Source organism: Schistocerca cancellata, chromosome 4, assembly GCF_023864275.1.
Source record: "Schistocerca cancellata isolate TAMUIC-IGC-003103 chromosome 4, iqSchCanc2.1, whole genome shotgun sequence".
NCBI classification, from domain to species: domain Eukaryota; kingdom Metazoa; phylum Arthropoda; class Insecta; order Orthoptera; family Acrididae; genus Schistocerca; species Schistocerca cancellata.
In genome coordinates, this window is record NC_064629.1 from 7575921 (window position 1) to 7594512 (window position 18592).

Sequence of the window (18592 nt, forward strand, 5' to 3'; positions counted from 1 at the left end):
GTGTCTGCGTAGTTTGCAGTGCATTCGCACCATTCCTATCCCTGTCCCTGTCCCCGTCCCGACTTGGCCCGACTTTGCTCGACTGCCGCTCGCTGCCGCTCGGGTCGTGGTCCATATGACAGCGCAAGCACGACAAACGTCTGCGGGACGAGACGAGACGACTAAGGAATACATTCGTGGTTACAAATCAAATTTGGAACTCTACATTCCTACACAACAATAGGCGGTGACGTATTTCAGAAATCACCTGCTGATTCGTACTGTTTTGTCGTTTTCAAAGTCCTCTTGGTCATACTGGGTTAGCACATTCTCCCTCAAACTGAGTTAATTACTGCATTTTCGTACCAATACAGTAGTTTAAAAGGCTTAAGGAAGCATCTTTGTCACAACAGAAAGGTAGTTTGAAAATTGGGCTGGCGACATAACAAAAAAACAAAAGGAAGGGAGCCAACAGCACCCGGGTTTCCCAGGCGGTCACCCATCCAAGTACTAGCCGGGCCCGATGATTCTTAACTTCGGTGATCGGACGAGAACCGGTGTATTCATCATGGTATGGACGTTGGCGCTCATCTAATGTAGGAGCACGGCAGAATTCGCGTTCGGCTTTTCTCCCAACACACAAAATGTTAGTTTTCGGCCGCATTTGACGAAAGCGCTTCCTTCCGCAACCGCCAGTTCCTCGAGGACGGCGCGGGGAGGCGTGCCCGGCGTCCCAGCAGAGCGACGGCCGAATTGGCGGGCGCACCGCCGCGTGTGTGAAACGCACTGCTGCTCGTTGCACCCCCTGTCATTCGCTGGGCGCGTGCAGTCTTCGACACTAGCGGAGGACGCATCTTGTCCCTGGTTTTCAGCGGAGGGCCTGTGCGGGGTGTGGCAGTGTCGTGCTGGAGGGCGCCACTGGTAGCGATGTGGGCTTCCTCGCCTCGCCTCGCCTCGCCTCACCCCAGGGGTCTGCGTAGTTTGCAGTGCATTCGCACCATTCCTATCCCTGTCCCTGTCCCCGTCCCGACTTGTCCCGTCTTTGCTCGACTGCCGCTCGCTGCCGCTCGGGTCGTGGTCCATATGACAGCGCAAGCACGACAAACGTCTGCGGGAAGAGACGAGACGACTAAGGAATACATTCGTGGTTACAAATCAAATTTGGAACTCTACACTCCTACACAACAATAGGCGGTGACGTATTTCAGAAATCACCTGCCGATTCGTACTGTTTTGTGGTTTTCAAAGTCTTCTTGGCCATACTTGGTTAGCACATTCTCCCTCAAACTGAGTTAATTACTGCATTTTCGTACCATTACAGTAGTTTAAAAGGCTTAAGGAAGCATCTTTGTCACAACAGAAAGGTAGTTTGAAAATTGGGCTGGCGACATAACAAAAAAACAAAAGGAAGGGTGTCAACAGCACCCGGGTTTCCCAAGCGGTCACCCATCCTTGTACTAGCCGGGCCCGATGATGCTTAACTTCGGTGAGCGGACGAGAACCGGTGTATTCATCATGGTATGGCCGTTGGCGCTCATCTAATGTAGGAGCACGGCAGAATTCGCGTTCGGCTTTTCTCCCAACACACAAAATGTTAGTTTTCGGCCGCATTTGACGAAAGCGCTTCCTTCCGCAACCGCCAGCTCCTCGAGGACGGCGCGGGGAGGCGTCCCCGGCGTCCCAGCAGAGCGACGGCCGAATTGGCGGGCACACCGCCGCGTGTGTGAGACGCACTGCTGCTCGTTGCACCCCCTGTCATTCGCTGGGCGCGTGCAGCCTTCGACACTAGGGAGGACGCATCTTGTCCGTGGTGTTCAGCGTAGGGCCTGTGCGGGGTGTGGCAGTGTCGTGCTGGAGGGCGCCACTGGTAGCGATGTGGGCTTCCTCGCCTCGCCTCGCCTCGCCTCACACCAGGTGTCTGCGTAGTTTGCAGTGCATTCGCACCATTCCTATCCCTGTCCCTGTCCCCGTCCCGACTTGTCACGACTTTGCTCGACTGCCGCTCGGGTCGTGGTCCATATGACAGCGCAAGCACGACAAACGTCTGCGGGACGAGACGAGACGACTAAGGAATACATTCGTGGTTATAAATCAAATTTCGAACTCTACACTCCTACACAACAATAGGCGGTGACGTATTTCAGAAATCACCTGCCGATTCGTACTGTTTTGTCGTTTTCAAAGTCTTCTTGGCCATACTTGGTTAGCACATTCTCCCTCAAACTGAGTTAATTACTGCATTTTCGTACCATTACAGTAGTTTAAAAGGCTTAAGGAAGCATCTTTGTCACAACAGAAAGGTAGTTTGAAAATTGGGCTGGCGACATAACAAAAAAACAAAAGGAAGGGAGCCAACAGCACCCGGGTTTCCCAGGCGGTCACCCATCCAAGTACTAGCCGGGCCCGATAATTCTTAACTTCGGTGATCGGACGAGATCCGGTGTATTCATCATGGTATGGACGTTGGCGCTCATCTAATGTAGGAGCACGGCAGAATTCGCGTTCGGCTTTTCTCCCAACACACAAAATGTTAGTTTTCGGCCGCATTTGACGAAAGCGCTTCCTTCCGCAACCGCCAGTTCCTCGAGGACGGCGCGGGGAGGCGTGCCCCGCGTCCCAGCAGAGCGACGGCCGAATTGGCGGGCGCACCGCCGCGTGTGTGAGACGCACTGCTGCTCGTTGCACCCCCTGTCATTCGCTGGGCGCGTGCAGCCTTCGACACTAGCGGAGGACGCATCTTGTCCCTGGTGTTCAGCGGAGGGCCTGTGCGGGGTGTGGCAGTGTCGTGCTGGAGGGCGCCACTGGTAGCGATGTGGGCTTCCTCGCCTCGCCTCGCCTCGCCTCACACCAGGGGTCTGCGTAGTTTGCAGTGCATTCGCACCATTCCTATCCCTGTCCCTGTCCCCGTCCCGACTTGTCCCGACTTTGCTCGACTGCCGCTCGCTGCCGCTCGGGTCGTGGTCCATATGACAGCGCAAGCACGACAAACGTCTGCGGGAAGAGACGAGACGACTAAGGAATACATTCGTGGTTACAAATCAAATTTGGAACTCTACACTCCTACACAACAATAGGCGGTGACGTATTTCAGAAATCACCTGCCGATTCATACTGATTTGTCGTTTTCAAAGTCTTCTTGGCCATACTTGGTTAGCACATTCTCCCTCAATCGGAGTTAATTACTGCATTTTCGTACCATTACAGTAGTTTAAAAGGCTTAAGGAAGCATCTTTGTCACAACAGAAAGGTAGTTTGAAAATTGGGCTGGCGACATAACAAAAAAACAAAAGGAAGGGAGCCAACAGCACCCGGGTTTCCCAGGCGGTCACCCATCCAAGTACTAGCCGGGCCCGATGATTCTTAACTTCGGTGATCGGACGAGAACCGGTGTATTCATCATGGTATGGACGTTGGCGCTCATCTAATGTAGGAGCACGGCAGAATTCGCGTTCGGCTTTTCTCCCAACACACAAAATGTTAGTTTTCGGCCGCATTTGACGAAAGCGCTTCCTTCCGCAACCGCCAGTTCCTCGAGGACGGCGCGGGGAGGCGTGCCCGGCGTCCCAGCAGAGCGACGGCCGAATTGGCGGGCGCACCGCCGCGTGTGTGAGACGCACTGCTGCTCGTTGCACCCCCTGTCATTCGCTGGGCGCGTGCAGCCTTCGACACTAGCGGAGGACGCATCTTGTCCCTGGTTTTCAGCGGAGGGCCTGTGCGGGGTGTGGCAGTGTCGTGCTGGAGGGCGCCACTGGTAGCGATGTGGGCTTCCTCGCCTCGCCACGCCTCGCCTCACACCAGGGGTCTGCGTAGTTTGCAGTGCATTCGCACCATTCCCATCCCTGTCCCTGTCCCCGTCCCGACTTGTCCCGACTTTGCTCGACTGCCGCTCGCTGCCGCTCGGGTCGTGGTCCATATGACAGCGCAAGCACGACAAACGTCTGCGGGAAGAGACGAGACGACTAAGGAATACATTCGTGGTTACAAATCAAATTTGGAACTCTACACTCCTACACAACAATAGGCGGTGACGTATTTCAGAAATCACCTGCCGATTCGTACTGTTTTGTGGTTTTCAAAGTCTTCTTGGCCATACTTGGTTAGCAAATTCTCCCTCAAACTGAGTTAATTACTGCATTTTCGTACCATTACAGTAGTTTAAAAGGCTTAAGGAAGCATCTTTGTCACAACAGAAAGGTAGTTTGAAAATTGGGCTGGCGACATAACAAAAAAACAAAAGGAAGGGTGTCAACAGCACCCGGGTTTCCCAGGCGGTCACCCATCCTAGTACTAGCCGGGCCCGATGATGCTTAACTTCGGTGAGCGGACGAGAACCGGTGTATTCATCATGGTATGGCCGTTGGCGCTCATCTAATGTAGGAGCACGGCAGAATTCGCGTTCGGCTTTTCTCCCAACACACAAAATGTTAGTTTTCGGCCGCATTTGACGAAAGCGCTTCCTTCCGCAACCGCCAGTTCCTCGAGGACGGCGCGGGGAGGCGTGCCCGGCGTCCCAGCAGAGCGACGGCCGAATTGGCGGGCACACCGCCGCGTGTGTGAGACGCACTGCTGCTCGTTGCACCCCCTGTCATTCGCTGGGCGCGTGCAGCCTTCGACACTAGGGAGGACGCATCTTGTCCCTGGTGTTCAGCGTAGGGCCTGTGCGGGGTGTGGCAGTGTCGTGCTGGAGGGCGCCACTGGTAGCGATGTGGGCTTCCTCGCCTCGCCTCGCCTCGCCTCACACCAGGTGTCTGCGTAGTTTGCAGTGCATTCGCACCATTCCTATCCCTGTCCCTGTCCCCGTCCCGACTTGTCACGACTTTGCTCGACTGCCGCTCGGGTCGTGGTCCATATGACAGCGCAAGCACGACAAACGTCTCCGGGACGAGACGAGACGACTAAGGAATACATTCGTGGTTATAAATCAAATTTCGAACTCTACACTCCTACACAACAATAGGCGGTGACGTATTTCAGAAATCACCTGCCGATTCGTACTGTTTTGTCGTTTTCAAAGTCTTCTTGGCCATACTTGGTTAGCACATTCTCCCTCAAACTGAGTTAATTACTGCATTTTCGTACCATTACAGTAGTTTAAAAGGCTTAAGGAAGCATCTTTGTCACAACAGAAAGGTAGTTTGAAAATTGGGCTGGCGACATAACAAAAAAACAAAAGGAAGGGAGCCAACAGCACCCGGGTTTCCCAGGCGGTCACCCATCCAAGTACTAGCCGGGCCCGATAATTCTTAACTTCGGTGATCGGACGAGATCCGGTGTATTCATCATGGTATGGACGTTGGCGCTCATCTAATGTAGGAGCACGGCAGAATTCGCGTTCGGCTTTTCTCCCAACACACAAAATGTTAGTTTTCGGCCGCATTTGAAGAAAGCGCTTCCTTCCGCAACCGCCAGTTCCTCGAGGACGGCGCGGGGAGGCGTGCCCCGCGTCCCAGCAGAGCGACGGCCGAATTGGCGGGCGCACCGCCGCGTGTGTGAGACGCACTGCTGCTCGTTGCACCCCCTGTCATTCGCTGGGCGCGTGCAGCCTTCGACACTAGCGGAGGACGCATCTTGTCCCTGGTGTTCAGCGGAGGGCCTGTGCGGGGTGTGGCAGTGTCGTGCTGGAGGGCGCCACTGGTAGCGATGTGGGCTTCCTCGCCTCGCCTCGCCTCGCCTCACACCAGGGGTCTGCGTAGTTTGCAGTGCATTCGCACCATTCCCATCCCTGTCCCTGTCCCCGTCCCGACTTGTCCCGACTTTGCTCGACTGCCGCTCGCTGCCGCTCGGGTCGTGGTCCATATGACAGCGCAAGCACGACAAACGTCTGCGGGAAGAGACGAGACGACTAAGGAATACATTCGTGGTTACAAATCAAATTTGGAACTCTACACTCCTACACAACAATAGGCGGTGACGTATTTCAGAAATCACCTGCCGATTCGTACTGTTTTGTCGTTTTCAAAGTCTTCTTGGCCATACTTGGTTAGCACATTCTCCCTCAAACTGAGTTAATTACTGCATTTTCGTACCATTACAGTAGTTTAAAAGGCTTAAGGAAGCATCTTTGTCACAACAGAAAGGTAGTTTGAAAATTGGGCTGGCGACATAACAAAAAAACAAAAGGAAGGGAGCCAACAGCACCCGGGTTTCCCAGGCGGTCACCCATCCTAGTACTAGCCGGGCCCGATGATGCTTAACTTCGGTGAGCGGACGAGAACCGGTGTATTCATCATGGTATGGCCGTTGGCGCTCATCTAATGTAGGAGCACGGCAGAATTCGCGTTCGGCTTTTCTCCCAACACACAAAATGTTAGTTTTCGGCCGCATTTGACGAAAGCGCTTCCTTCCGCAACCGCCAGTTCCTCGAGGACGGCGCGGGAAGGCGTGCCCGGCGTCCCAGCAGAGCGACGGCCGAATTGGCGGGCGCACCGCCGCGTGTGTGAGACGCACTGCTGCTCGTTGCACCCCCTGTCATTCGCTGGGCGCGTACAGCCTTCGACACTAGCGGAGGACGCATCTTGTCCCTGGTGTTCAGCGGAGGGCCTGTGCGGGGTGTGGCAGTGTCGTGCTGGAGGGCGCCACTGCTAGCGATGTGGGCTTCCTCGTCTCGCCTCGCCTCGCCTCGCCTCACACCAGGTGTCTGCGTAGTTTGCAGTGCATTCGCACCATTCCTATCCCTGTCCCTGTCCCCGTCCCGACTTGTCCCGACTTTGCTCGACTGCCGCTCGCTGCCGCTCGGCTCGTGGTCCATATGACAGCGCAAGCACGACAAACGTCTGCGGGACGAGACGAGACGACTAAGGAATACATTCGTGGTTACAAATCAAATTTGGAACTCTACACTCCTACACAACAATAGGCGGTGACGTATTTCAGAAATCACCTGCCGATTCGTACTATTTTGTAGTTTTCAAAGTCTTCTTGGCCATACTTGGTTAGCACATTCTCCCTCAAACTGAGTTAATTACTGCATTTTCGTACCATTACAGTAGTTTAAAAGGCTTAAGGAAGCATCTTTGTCACAACAGAAAGGTAGTTTGAAAATTGGGCTGGTGATATAACAAAAAAACAAAAGGAAGGGAGCCAACAGCACCCGGGTTTCCCAGGCGGTCACCCATCCAAGTACTAGCCCGGCCCGATGATGCTTAACTTCGGTGATCGGACGAGAACCGGTGTATTCATCATGGTATGGCCGTTGGCGCTCATCTAATGTAGGAGCACGGCAGAATTCGCGTTCGGCTTTTCTCCCAACACACAAAATGTTAGTTTTCGGCCGCATTTGACGAAAGCGCTTCCTTCCGCAACCGCCAGTTCCTCGCGGACGGCGCGGGGAGGCGTGCCCGGCGTCCCAGCAGAGCGACGGCCGAATTGGCGGGCGCACCGCCGCGTGTGTGAGACGCACTGCTGCTCGTTGCACCCCCTGTCATTCGCTGGGCGCGTGCAGCCTTCGACACTAGCGGAGGACGCATCTTGTCCCTGGTGTTCAGCGGAGGGCCTGTGCGGGGTGTGGCAGTGTCGTGCTGGAGGACGCCACTGGTAGCGATGTGGGCTTCCTCGTCTCGCCTCGCCTCGCCTCGCCTCACACCAGGTGTCTGCGTAGTTTGCAGTGCATTCGCACCATTCCTATCCCTGTCCCTGTCCCCGTCCCGACTTGTCCCGACTTTGCTCGACTGCCGCTCGCTGCCGCTCGGGTCGTGGTCCATATGACAGCGCACGCACGACAAACGTCTGCGGGACGAGACGAGACGACTAAGGAATACATTCGTGGTTACAAATCAAATTTGGAACTCTACACTCCTACACAACAAGAGGCGGTGACGTATTTCAGAAATCACCTGCCGATTCGTACTGTTTTGTTGTTTTCAAAGTCTTCTTGGCCATACTTGGTTAGCACATTCTCCCTCAAACTGAGTTAATTACTGCATTTTCGTACCATTACAGTAGTTTAAAAGGCTTAAGGAAGCATCTTTGTCACAACAGAAAGGTAGTTTGAAAATTGGGCTGGCGACATAACAAAAAAACAAAAGGAAGGGAGCCAACAGCACCCGGGTTTCCCAGGCGGTCACCCATCCAAGTACTAGCCGGGCCCGATTATGCTTAACTTCGGTGATCGGACGAGAACCGGTGTATTCATCATGGTATGGCCGTTGGCGCTCATCTAATGTAGGAGCACGGCAGAATTCGCGTTCGGCTTTTCTCCCAACACACAAAATGTTAGTTTTCGGCCGCATTTGACGAAAGCGCTTCCTTCCGCAACCGCCAGTTCCTCGAGGACGGCGCGGGGAGGCGCGCCCGGCGTACCAGCAGAGCGACGGCCGAATTGGCGGGCGCACCGCCGCGTGTGTGAGACGCACTGCTGCTCGTTGCACCCCCTGTCATTCGCTGGGCGCGTACAGATTTCGACACTAGCGGAGGACGCATCTTGTCCCTGGTGTTCAGCGGAGGGCCTGTGCGGGGTGTGGCAGTGTCGTGCTGGAGGGCGCCACTGGTAGCGATGTGGGCTTCCTCGCCTCGCCTCGCCTCGCCTCACACCAGGTGTCTGCGTAGTTTGCAGTGCATTCGCACCATTCCTATCCCTGTCCCTGTCCCCGTCCCGACTTGTCCCGACTTTGCTCGACTGCCGCTCGCTGCCGCTCGGGTCGTGGTCCATATGACAGCGCACGCACGACAAACGTCTGCGGGACGAGACGAGACGACTAAGGAATACATTCGTGGTTACAAATCAAATTTGGAACTCTACACTCCTACACAACAATAGGCGGTGACGTATTTCAGAAATCACCTGCCGATTCGTACTGTTTTGTCGTTTTCAAAGTCTTCTTGGCCATACTTGGTTAGCACATTCTCCCTCAAACTGAGTTAATTACTGCATTTTCGTACCATTACAGTAGTTTAAAAGGCTTAAGGAAGCATCTTTGTCACAACAGAAAGGTAGTTTGAAAATTGGGCTGGCGACATAACAAAAAAACAAAAGGAAGGGAGCCAACAGCACCCGGGTTTCCCAGGCGGTCACCCATCCAAGTACTAGCCGGGCCCGATGATGCTTAACTTCGGTGATCGGACGAGAACCGGTGTATTCATCATGGTATGGCCGTTGGCGCTCATCTAATGTAGGAGCACGGCAGAATTCGCGTTCGGCTTTTCTCCCAACACACAAAATGTTAGTTTTCGGCCGCATTTGACGAAAGCGCTTCCTTCCGCAACCGCCAGTTCCTCGAGGACGGCGCGGGGAGGCGCGCCCGGCGTCCCAGCAGAGCGACGGCCGAATTGGCGGGCGCACCGCCGCGTGTGTGAGACGCACTGCTGCTCGTTGCACCCCCTGTCATTCGCTGGGCGCGTGCAGCCTTCGACACTAGCGGAGGACGCATCTTGTCCCTGGTGTTCAGCGGAGGGCCTGTGCGGGGTGTGGCAGTGTCGTGCTGGAGGGCGCCACTGGTAGCGATGTGGGCTTCCTCGCCTCGCCTCGCCTCGCCTCACACCAGGTGTCTGCGTAGTTTGCAGTGCATTCGCACCATTCCTATCCCTGTCCCTGTCCCCGTCCCGACTTGTCCCGACTTTGCTCGACTGCCGCTCGCTGCCGCTCGGGTCGTGGTCCATATGACAGCGCACGCACGACAAACGTCTGCGGGACGAGACGAGACGACTAAGGAATACATTCGTGGTTACAAATCAAATTTGGAACTCTACACTCCTACACAACAATAGGCGGTGACGTATTTCAGAAATCACCTGCCGATTCGTACTGTTTTGTCGTTTTCAAAGTCTTCTTGGCCATACTTGGTTAGCACATTCTCCCTCAAACTGAGTTAATTACTGCATTTTCGTACCATTACAGTAGTTTAAAAGGCTTAAGGAAGCATCTTTGTCACAACAGAAAGGTAGTTTGAAAATTGGGCTGGCGACATAACAAAAAAACAAAAGGAAGGGAGCCAACAGCACCCGGGTTTCCCAGGCGGTCACCCATCCAAGTACTAGCCGGGCCCGATGATGCTTAACTTCGGTGATCGGACGAGAACCGGTGTATTCATCATGGTATGGCCGTTGGCGCTCATCTAATGTAGGAGCACGGCAGAATTCGCGTTCGGCTTTTCTCCCAACACACAAAATGTTAGTTTTCGGCCGCATTTGACGAAAGCGCTTCCTTCCGCAACCGCCAGTTCCTCGAGGACGGCGCGGGGAGGCGCGCCCGGCGTCCCAGCAGAGCGACGGCCGAATTGGCGGGCGCACCGCCGCGTGTGTGAGACGCACTGCTGCTCGTTGCACCCCCTGTCATTCGCTGGGCGCGTGCAGCCTTCGACACTAGCGGAGGACGCATCTTGTCCCTGGTGTTCAGCGGAGGGCCTGTGCGGGGTGTGGCAGTGTCGTGCTGGAGGGCGCCACTGGTAGCGATGTGGGCTTCCTCGTCTCGCCTCGCCTCGCCTCGCCTCACACCAGGTGTCTGCGTAGTTTGCAGTGCATTCGCACCATTCCTATCCCTGTCCCTGTCCCCGTCCCGACTTGTCCCGACTTTGCTCGACTGCCGCTCGCTGCCGCTCGGCTCGTGGTCCATATGACAGCGCAAGCACGACAAACGTCTGCGGGACGAGACGAGACGACTAAGGAATACATTCGTGGTTACAAATCAAATTTGGAACTCTACACTCCTACACAACAATAGGCGGTGACGTATTTCAGAAATCACCTGCCGATTCGTACTATTTTGTCGTTTTCAAAGTCTTCTTGGCCATACTTGGTTAGCACATTCTCCCTCAAACTGAGTTAATTACTGCATTTTCGTACCATTACAGTAGTTTAAAAGGCTTAAGGAAGCATCTTTGTCACAACAGAAAGGTAGTTTGAAAATTGGGCTGGCGACATAACAAAAAAACAAAAGGAAGGGAGCCAACAGCACCCGGGTTTCCCAGGCGGTCACCCATCCAAGTACTAGCCGGGCCCGATGATGCTTAACTTCGGTGATCGGACGAGAACCGGTGTATTCATCATGGTATGGCCGTTGGCGCTCATCTAATGTAGGAGCACGGCAGAATTCGCGTTCGGCTTTTCTCCCAACACACAAAATGTTAGTTTTCGGCCGCATTTGACGAAAGCGCTTCCTTCCGCAACCGCCAGTTCCTCGAGGACGGCGCGGGGAGGCGCGCGCGGCGTCCCAGCAGAGCGACGGCCGAATTGGCGGGCGCACCGCCGCGTGTGTGAGACGCACTGCTGCTCGTTGCACCCCCTGTCATTCGCTGGGCGCGTGCAGCCTTCGACACTAGCGGAGGACGCATCTTGTCCCTGGTGTTCAGCGGAGGGCCTGTGCGGGGTGTGGCAGTGTCGTGCTGGAGGGCGCCACTGGTAGCGATGTGGGCTTCCTCGTCTCGCCTCGCCTCACACCAGGTGTCTGCGTAGTTTGCAGTGCATTCGCACCATTCCTATCCCTGTCCCTGTCCCCGTCCCGACTTGTCCCGACTTTGCTCGACTGCCGCTCGGGTCGTGGTCCATATGACAGCGCAAGCACGACAAACGTCTGCGGGACGAGACGAGACGACTAAGGAATACATTCGTGGTTACAAATCAAATTTGGAACTCTACACTCCTACACAACAATATGCGGTGACGTATTTCAGAAATCACCTGCCGATTCGTACTATTTTGTCGTTTTCAAAGTCTTCTTGGCCATACTTGGTTAGCACATTCTCCCTCAAACTGAGTTAATTACTGCATTTTCGTACCATTACAGTAGTTTAAAAGGCTTAAGGAAGCATCTTTGTCACAACAGAAAGGTAGTTTGAAAATTGGGCTGGCGACATAACAAAAAAACAAAAGGAAAGGAGCCAACAGCACCCGGGTTTCCCAGGCGGTCACCCATCTAAGTACTAGCCGGGCCCGATGATGCTTAACTTCGGTGATCGGACGAGAACCGGTGTATTCATCATGGTATGGCCGTTGGCGCTTATCTAATGTAGGAGCACGGCAGAATTCGCGTTCGGCTTTTCTCCCAACACACAAAATGTTAGTTTTCGGCCGCATTTGACGAAAGCGCTTCCTTCCGCAACCGCCAGTTCCTCGAGGACGGCGCGGGGAGGCGCGCCCGGCGTCCCAGCAGAGCGACGGCCGAATTGGCGGGCGCACCGCCGCGTGTGTGAGACGCACTGCTGCTCGTTGCACCCCCTGTCATTCGCTGGGCGCGTGCAGCCTTCGACACTAGCGGAGGACGCATCTTGTCCCTGGTGTTCAGCGGAGGGCCTGTGCGGGGTGTGGCAGTGTCGTGCTGGAGGGCGCCACTGGTAGCGATGTGGGCTTCCTCGCCTCGCCTCGCCTCGCCTCACACCAGGTGTCTGCGTAGTTTGCAGTGCATTCGCACCATTCCTATCCCTGTCCCTGTCCCCGTCCCGACGTGTCCCGACTTTGCTCGACTGCCGCTCGCTGCCGCTCGAGTCGTGGTCCATATGACAGCGCAAGCACGACAAACGTCTGCGGGACGAGACGAGACGACTAAGGAATACATTCGTGGTTACAAATCAAATTTGGAACTCTACACTCCTACACAACAATAGTCGGTGACGTATTTCAGAAATCACCTGCCGATTCGTACTGTTTTGTCGTTTTCAAAGTCTTCTTGGCAAACTTGGTTAGCACATTCTCCCTCAAACTGAGTTAATTACTGCATTTTCGTACCATTACAGTAGTTTAAAAGGCTTAAGGAAGCATCTTTGTCACAACAGAAAGGTAGTTTGAAAATTGGGCTGGCGACATAACAAAAAAACAAAAGGAAGGGAGCCAACAGCACCCGGGTTTCCCAGGCGGTCACCCATCCAAGTACTAGCCGGGCCCGATGATGCTTAACTTCGGTGATCGGACGAGAACCGGTGTATTCATCATGGTATGGCCGTTGGCGCTCATCTAATGTAGGAGCACGGCAGAATTCGCGTTCATCTTTTCTCCCAACACACAAAATGTTAGTTTTCGGCAGCATTTGACGAAAGCGCTTCCTTCCGCAACCGCCAGTTCCTCGAGGACGGCGCGGGGAGGCGCGCCCGGCGTCCCAGCAGAGCGACGGCCGAATTGGCGGGCGCACCGACGCGTGTGTGAGACGCACGGCTGCTCGTTGCACCCCCTGTCATTCGCTGGGCGCGTACAGATTTCGACACTAGCGGAGGACGCATCTTGTCCCTGGTGTTCAGCGGAGGGCCTGTGCGGGGTGTGGCAGTGTCGTGCTGGAGGGCGCCACTGGTAGCGATGTTGGCTTCCTCGCCTCGCCTCGCCTCGCCTCACACCAGGTGTCTGCGTAGTTTGCAGTGCATTCGCACCATTCCTATCCCTGTCCCTGTCCCCGTCCCGACTTGTCCCGACTTTGCTCGACTGCCGCTCGCTGCCGTTCGGGTCGTGGTCCATATGACAGCGCACGCACGACAAACGTCTGCGGGACGAGACGAGACGACTTAGGAATACATTCGTGGTTACAAATCAAATTTGGAACTCTACACTCCTACACAACAATAGGCGGTGACGTATTTCAGAAATCACCTGCCGATTCGTACTGTTTTGTTGTTTTCAAAGTCTTCTTGGCCATACTTGGTTAGCACATTCTCCCTCAAACTGAGTTAATTACTGCATTTTCGTACCATTACAGTAGTTTAAAAGGCTTAAGGAAGCATCTTTGTCACAACAGAAAGGTAGTTTGAAAATTGGGCTGGCGACATAACAAAAAAACAAAAGGAAGGGAGCCAACAGCACCCGGGTTTCCCAGGCGGTCACCCATCCAAGTACTAGCCGGGCCCGATGGTGCTTAACTTCGGTGATCGGACGAGAACCGGTGTATTCATCATGGTATGGCCGTTGGCGCTCATCTAATGTAGGAGCACGGCAGAATTCGCGTTCGGCTTTTCTCCCAACACACAAAATGTTAGTTTTCGGCCGCATTTGACGAAAGCGCTTCCTTCCGCAACCGCCAGTTCCTCGAGGACGGCGCGGGGAGGCGCGCCCGGCGTCCCAGCAGAGCGACGGCCGAATTGACGGGCGCACCGCCGCGTGTGTGAGACGCACTGCTGCTCGTTGCACCCCCTGTCATTCGCTGGGCGCGTGCAGCCTTCGACACTAGCGGAGGACGCAACTTGTCCCTGGTGTTCAGCGGAGGGCCTGTGCGGGGTGTGGCAGTGTCGTGCTGGAGGGCGCCACTGGTAGCGATGTGGGCTTCCTCGCCTCGCCTCACAACAGGAGTCTGCGTAGTTTGCAGTGCATTCGCACCATTCCTATCCGTGTCCCTGTCCCCGTCCCGACTTGTCCCGACTTTGCTCGACTGCCGCTCGCTGCCGCTCGGGTCGTGGTCCATATGACAGCGCAAGCACGACAAACGTCTGCGGGACGAGACGAGACGACTGAGGAATACATTCGTGGTTACAAATCAAATTTGGAACTCTACACTCCTACACAACAATAGTCGGTGCCGTATTTCAGAAATCACCTGCCGATTCGTACTGTTTTGTCGTTTTCAAAGTCTTCTTGGCAAACTTGGTTAGCACATTCTCCCTCAAACTGAGTTAATTACTGCATTTTCGTACCATTACAGTAGTTTAAAAGGCTTAAGGAAGCATCTTTGTCACAACAGAAAGATAGTTTGAAAATTGGGCTGGCGACATAACAAAAAAACAAAAGGAAGGGAGCCAACATACCGGGGTTTCCCAGGCGGTCACCCATCCAAGTACTAGCCGGGCCCGATGATGCTTAACTTCGGTGATCGGACGAGAACCGGTGTATTCATCATGGTATAGCCGTTGGCGCTCATCTAATGTAGGAGCACGGCAGAATTCGCGTTCGGCTTTTCTCCCAACACACAAAATGTTAGTTTTCGGCCGCATTTGACGAAAGCGCTTCCTTCCGCAACCGCCAGTTCCCCGAGGACGGCGCGGGGAGGCGCGGCCGGCGTCCCAGCAGAGCGACGGCCGAATTGGCGGGCGCACCGCCGCGTGTGTGAGACGCACTGCTGCTCGTTGCACCCCCTGTCATTCGCTGGGCGCGTGCAGCCTTCGACACTAGCGGCGGACGCATCTTGTCCCTGGTGTTCAGCGGAGGGCCTGTGCGGGGTGTGGCAGTGTCGTGCTGGAGGGCGCCACTGGTAGCGATGTGGGCTTCCTCGCCTCGCCTCACACCAGGTGTCTGCGTAGTTTGAAGTGCATTCGCACCATTCCTATCCCTGTCCCTGTCCCCGTCCCGACTTGTCCCGACTTTGCTCGACTGCCGCTCGCTGCCGCTCGGGTCGTGGTCCATATGACAGCGCAAGCACGACAAACGTCTGCGGGACGAGACGAGACGACTAAGGAATACATTCGTGGTTACAAATCAAATTTGGAACTCTACACTCCTACACAACAATAGGCGGTGACGTATTTCAGAAATCACCTGCCGATTCGTACTGTTTTGTCGTTTTCAAAGTCTTCTTGCCAAACTTGGTTAGCACATTCTCCCTCAAACTGAGTTAATTACTGCATTTTCGTACCATTACAGTAGTTTAAAAGGCTTAAGGAAGCATCTTTGTCACAACAGAAAGGTAGTTTGAAAATTGGGCTGGCGACATAACAAAAAAACAAAAGGAAGGGAGCCAACAGCACCGGGGTTTCCCAGGCGGTCACCCATCCAAGTACTAGCCGGGCCCGATGATGCTTAACTTCGGTGATCGGACGAGAACCGGTGTATTCATCATGGTATGGCCGTTGGCGCTCATCTAATGTAGGAGCACGGCAGAATTCGCGTTCGGCTTTTCTCCCAACACACAAAATGTTAGTTTTCGGCCGCATTTGACGAAAGCGCTTCCTTCCGCAACCGCCAGTTCCTCGAGGACGGCGCGGGGAGGCGCGCCCGGCGTCCCAGCAGAGCGACGGCCGAATTGGCGGGCGCACCGACGCGTGTGTGAGACGCACTGCTGCTCGTTGCACCCCCTGTCATTCGCTGGGCGCGTACAGATTTCGACACTAGCGGAGGACGCATCTTGTCCCTGGTGTTCAGCGGAGGGCCTGTGCGGGGTGTGGCAGTGTCGTGCTGGAGGGCGCCACTGGTAGCGATGTTGGCTTCCTCGCCTCGCCTCGCCTCGCCTCACACCAGGTGTCTGCGTAGTTTGCAGTGCATTCGCACCATTCCTATCCCTGTCCCTGTCCCCGTCCCGACTAGTCCCGACATTGCTCGACTGCCGCTCGCTGCCGCTCGGGTCGTGGTCCATATGACAGCGCAAGCACGACAAACGTCTGCGGGACGAGACGAGACGACTAAGGAATACATTCGTGGTTACAAATCAAATTTGGAACTCTACACTCCTACACAACAATAGGCGGTGACGTATTTCAGAAATCACCTGCCGATTCGTACTGTTTTGTCGTTTCCAAAGTCTTCTTGGCAAACTTGGTTAGCACATTCTCCCTCAAACTGAGTTAATTACTGCATTTTCGTACCATTACAGTAGTTTAAAAGGCTTAAGGAAGCATCTTTGTCACAACAGAAAGGTAGTTTGAAAATTGGGCTGGCGACATAACAAAAAAACAAAAGGAAGGGAGCCAACAGCACCCGGGTTTCCCAGGCGGTCACCCATCCAAGTACTAGCCGGGCCCGATGATGCTTAACTTCGGTGATCGGACGAGAACCGGTGTATTCATCATGGTATGGCCGTTGGCGCTCATCTAATGTAGGAGCACGGCAGAATTCGCGTTCGGCTTTTCTCCCAACACACAAAATGTTAGTTTTCGGCCGCATTTGACGAAAGCGCTTCCTTCCGCAACCGCCAGTTCCTCGAGGACGGCGCGGGGAGGCGCGCCCGGCGTCCCAGCAGAGCGACGGCCGAATTGGCGGGCGCACCGCCGCGTGTGTGAGACGCACTGCTGCTCGTTGCACCCCCTGTCATTCGCTGGGCGCGTGCAGCCTTCGACACTAGCGGAGGACGCATCTTGTCCCTGGTGTTCAGCGGAGTGCCTGTGCGGGGTGTGGCAGTGTCGTGCTGGAGGGCGCCACTGGTAGCGATGTGGGCTTCCTCGCCTCGCCTCACACCAGGTGTCTGCGTAGTTTGAAGTGCATTCGCACCATTCCTATCCCTGTCCCTGTCCCCGTCCCGACTTGTCCCGACTTTGCTCGACTGCTGCTCGCTGCCGCTCGGGTCGTGGTCCATATGACAGCGCAAGCACGACAAACGTCTGCGGGACGAGACGAGACGACTAAGGAATACATTCGTGGTTACAAATCAAATTTGGAACTCTACACTCCTACACAACAATAGTCGGTGCCGTATTTCAGAAATCACCTGCCGATTCGTACTGTTTTGTGGTTTTCAAAGTCTTCTTGGCAAACTTGGTTAGCACATTCTCCCTCAAACTGAGTTAATTACTGGATTTTCGTACCATTACAGTAGTTTAAAAGGCTTAAGGAAGCATCTTTGTCACAACAGAAAGATAGTTTGAAAATTGGGCTGGCGACATAACAAAAAAACAAAAGGAAGGGAGCCAACATACCGGGGTTTCCCAGGCGGTCACCCATCCAAGTACTAGCCGGGCCCGATGATGCTTAACTTCGGTGATCGGACGAGAACCGGTGTATTCATCATGGTATAGCCGTTGGCGCTCATCTAATGTAGGAGCACGGCAGAATTCGCGTTCGGCTTTTCTCCCAACACACAAAATGTTAGTTTTCGGCCGCATTTGACGAAAGCGCTTCCTTCCGCAACCGCCAGTTCCCCGAGGACGGCGCGGGGAGGCGCGGCCGGCGTCCCAGCAGAGCGACGGCCGAATTGGCGGGCGCACCGCCGCGTGTGTGAGACGCACTGCTGCTCGTTGCACCCCCTGTCATTCGCTGGGCGCATGCAGCCTTCGACACTAGCGGAGGACGCATCTTGTCCCTGGTGTTCAGCGGAGGGCCTGTGCGGGGTGTGGCAGTGTCGTGCTGGAGGGCGCCACTGGTAGCGATGTGGGCTTCCTCGCCTCGCCTCGCCTCGCCTCACACCAGGTGTCTGCGTAGTTTGCAGTGCATTCGCACCATTCCTATCCCTGTCCCTGTCCCCGTCCCGACTAGTCCCGACATATCTCGACTGCCGCTCGCTGCCGCTCGGGTCGTGGTCCATATGACAGCGCAAGCACGACAAACGTCTGCGGGACGAGACGAGACGACTAAGGAATACATTCGTGGTTACAAATCAAATTTGGAACTCTACACTCCTACACAACAATAGGCGGTGACGTATTTCAGAAATCACCTGCCAATTCGTACTGTTTTGTCGTTTCCAAAGTCTTCTTGGCAAACTTGGTTAGCACATTCTCCCTCAAACTGAGTTAATTACTGCATTTTCGTACCATTACAGTAGTTTAAAAGGCTTAAGGAAGCATCTTTGTCACAACAGAAAGGTAGTTTGAAAATTGGGCTGGCGACATAACAAAAAAACAAAAGGAAGGGAGCCAACAGCACCCGGGTTTCCCAGGCGGTCACCCATCCAAGTACTAGCCGGGCCCGATGATGCTTAACTTCGGTGATCGGACGAGAACCGGTGTATTCATCATGGTATGGCCGTTGGCGCTCATCTAATGTAGGAGCACGGCAGAATTCGCGTTCGGCTTTTCTCCCAACACACAAAATGTTAGTTTTCGGCCGCATTTGACGAAAGCGCTTC

The 18592-nt window shown here is 54.7% G+C and overlaps 20 non-coding genes across 20 annotated transcripts; all 20 read right to left on the bottom strand.

Moving 5' to 3' along the window:
• Positions 1 to 445: 445 nt before the first annotated feature.
• LOC126185293 (5S ribosomal RNA) lies at positions 446 to 564 on the bottom strand. Its single transcript, XR_007537054.1, has one exon. It is a non-coding gene; the product is annotated as a 5S ribosomal RNA (ribosomal RNA).
• An 828-nt stretch (positions 565 to 1392) lies between these two features.
• On the bottom strand, positions 1393 to 1511 carry LOC126185350 (5S ribosomal RNA). Its single transcript, XR_007537110.1, has one exon. It is a non-coding gene; the product is annotated as a 5S ribosomal RNA (ribosomal RNA).
• An 817-nt stretch (positions 1512 to 2328) lies between these two features.
• On the bottom strand, positions 2329 to 2447 carry LOC126185408 (5S ribosomal RNA). Its single transcript, XR_007537164.1, has one exon. It is a non-coding gene; the product is annotated as a 5S ribosomal RNA (ribosomal RNA).
• An 828-nt stretch (positions 2448 to 3275) lies between these two features.
• LOC126185294 (5S ribosomal RNA) lies at positions 3276 to 3394 on the bottom strand. Its single transcript, XR_007537055.1, has one exon. It is a non-coding gene; the product is annotated as a 5S ribosomal RNA (ribosomal RNA).
• Positions 3395 to 4222: 828 nt separating this feature from the next.
• Positions 4223 to 4341, bottom strand: LOC126186637 (5S ribosomal RNA). The gene has a single exon (XR_007537701.1). It is a non-coding gene; the product is annotated as a 5S ribosomal RNA (ribosomal RNA).
• Positions 4342 to 5158: 817 nt separating this feature from the next.
• LOC126185409 (5S ribosomal RNA) lies at positions 5159 to 5277 on the bottom strand. The gene has a single exon (XR_007537165.1). It is a non-coding gene; the product is annotated as a 5S ribosomal RNA (ribosomal RNA).
• An 828-nt stretch (positions 5278 to 6105) lies between these two features.
• On the bottom strand, positions 6106 to 6224 carry LOC126186380 (5S ribosomal RNA). Its single transcript, XR_007537475.1, has one exon. It is a non-coding gene; the product is annotated as a 5S ribosomal RNA (ribosomal RNA).
• An 833-nt stretch (positions 6225 to 7057) lies between these two features.
• LOC126185866 (5S ribosomal RNA) lies at positions 7058 to 7176 on the bottom strand. The gene has a single exon (XR_007537225.1). It is a non-coding gene; the product is annotated as a 5S ribosomal RNA (ribosomal RNA).
• An 833-nt stretch (positions 7177 to 8009) lies between these two features.
• On the bottom strand, positions 8010 to 8128 carry LOC126186404 (5S ribosomal RNA). Its single transcript, XR_007537498.1, has one exon. It is a non-coding gene; the product is annotated as a 5S ribosomal RNA (ribosomal RNA).
• An 828-nt stretch (positions 8129 to 8956) lies between these two features.
• Positions 8957 to 9075, bottom strand: LOC126186423 (5S ribosomal RNA). Its single transcript, XR_007537517.1, has one exon. It is a non-coding gene; the product is annotated as a 5S ribosomal RNA (ribosomal RNA).
• Positions 9076 to 9903: 828 nt separating this feature from the next.
• On the bottom strand, positions 9904 to 10022 carry LOC126186434 (5S ribosomal RNA). Its single transcript, XR_007537528.1, has one exon. It is a non-coding gene; the product is annotated as a 5S ribosomal RNA (ribosomal RNA).
• An 833-nt stretch (positions 10023 to 10855) lies between these two features.
• LOC126186445 (5S ribosomal RNA) lies at positions 10856 to 10974 on the bottom strand. Its single transcript, XR_007537539.1, has one exon. It is a non-coding gene; the product is annotated as a 5S ribosomal RNA (ribosomal RNA).
• An 813-nt stretch (positions 10975 to 11787) lies between these two features.
• Positions 11788 to 11906, bottom strand: LOC126186255 (5S ribosomal RNA). The gene has a single exon (XR_007537356.1). It is a non-coding gene; the product is annotated as a 5S ribosomal RNA (ribosomal RNA).
• Positions 11907 to 12733: 827 nt separating this feature from the next.
• On the bottom strand, positions 12734 to 12852 carry LOC126186458 (5S ribosomal RNA). The gene has a single exon (XR_007537550.1). It is a non-coding gene; the product is annotated as a 5S ribosomal RNA (ribosomal RNA).
• An 828-nt stretch (positions 12853 to 13680) lies between these two features.
• Positions 13681 to 13799, bottom strand: LOC126186417 (5S ribosomal RNA). The gene has a single exon (XR_007537511.1). It is a non-coding gene; the product is annotated as a 5S ribosomal RNA (ribosomal RNA).
• An 817-nt stretch (positions 13800 to 14616) lies between these two features.
• On the bottom strand, positions 14617 to 14734 carry LOC126185385 (5S ribosomal RNA). The gene has a single exon (XR_007537142.1). It is a non-coding gene; the product is annotated as a 5S ribosomal RNA (ribosomal RNA).
• Positions 14735 to 15551: 817 nt separating this feature from the next.
• LOC126186235 (5S ribosomal RNA) lies at positions 15552 to 15670 on the bottom strand. Its single transcript, XR_007537337.1, has one exon. It is a non-coding gene; the product is annotated as a 5S ribosomal RNA (ribosomal RNA).
• An 827-nt stretch (positions 15671 to 16497) lies between these two features.
• LOC126186469 (5S ribosomal RNA) lies at positions 16498 to 16616 on the bottom strand. Its single transcript, XR_007537561.1, has one exon. It is a non-coding gene; the product is annotated as a 5S ribosomal RNA (ribosomal RNA).
• Positions 16617 to 17433: 817 nt separating this feature from the next.
• Positions 17434 to 17551, bottom strand: LOC126185386 (5S ribosomal RNA). Its single transcript, XR_007537143.1, has one exon. It is a non-coding gene; the product is annotated as a 5S ribosomal RNA (ribosomal RNA).
• An 827-nt stretch (positions 17552 to 18378) lies between these two features.
• LOC126186480 (5S ribosomal RNA) lies at positions 18379 to 18497 on the bottom strand. Its single transcript, XR_007537572.1, has one exon. It is a non-coding gene; the product is annotated as a 5S ribosomal RNA (ribosomal RNA).
• Between the last annotated feature and the right edge of the window lie 95 nt (positions 18498 to 18592).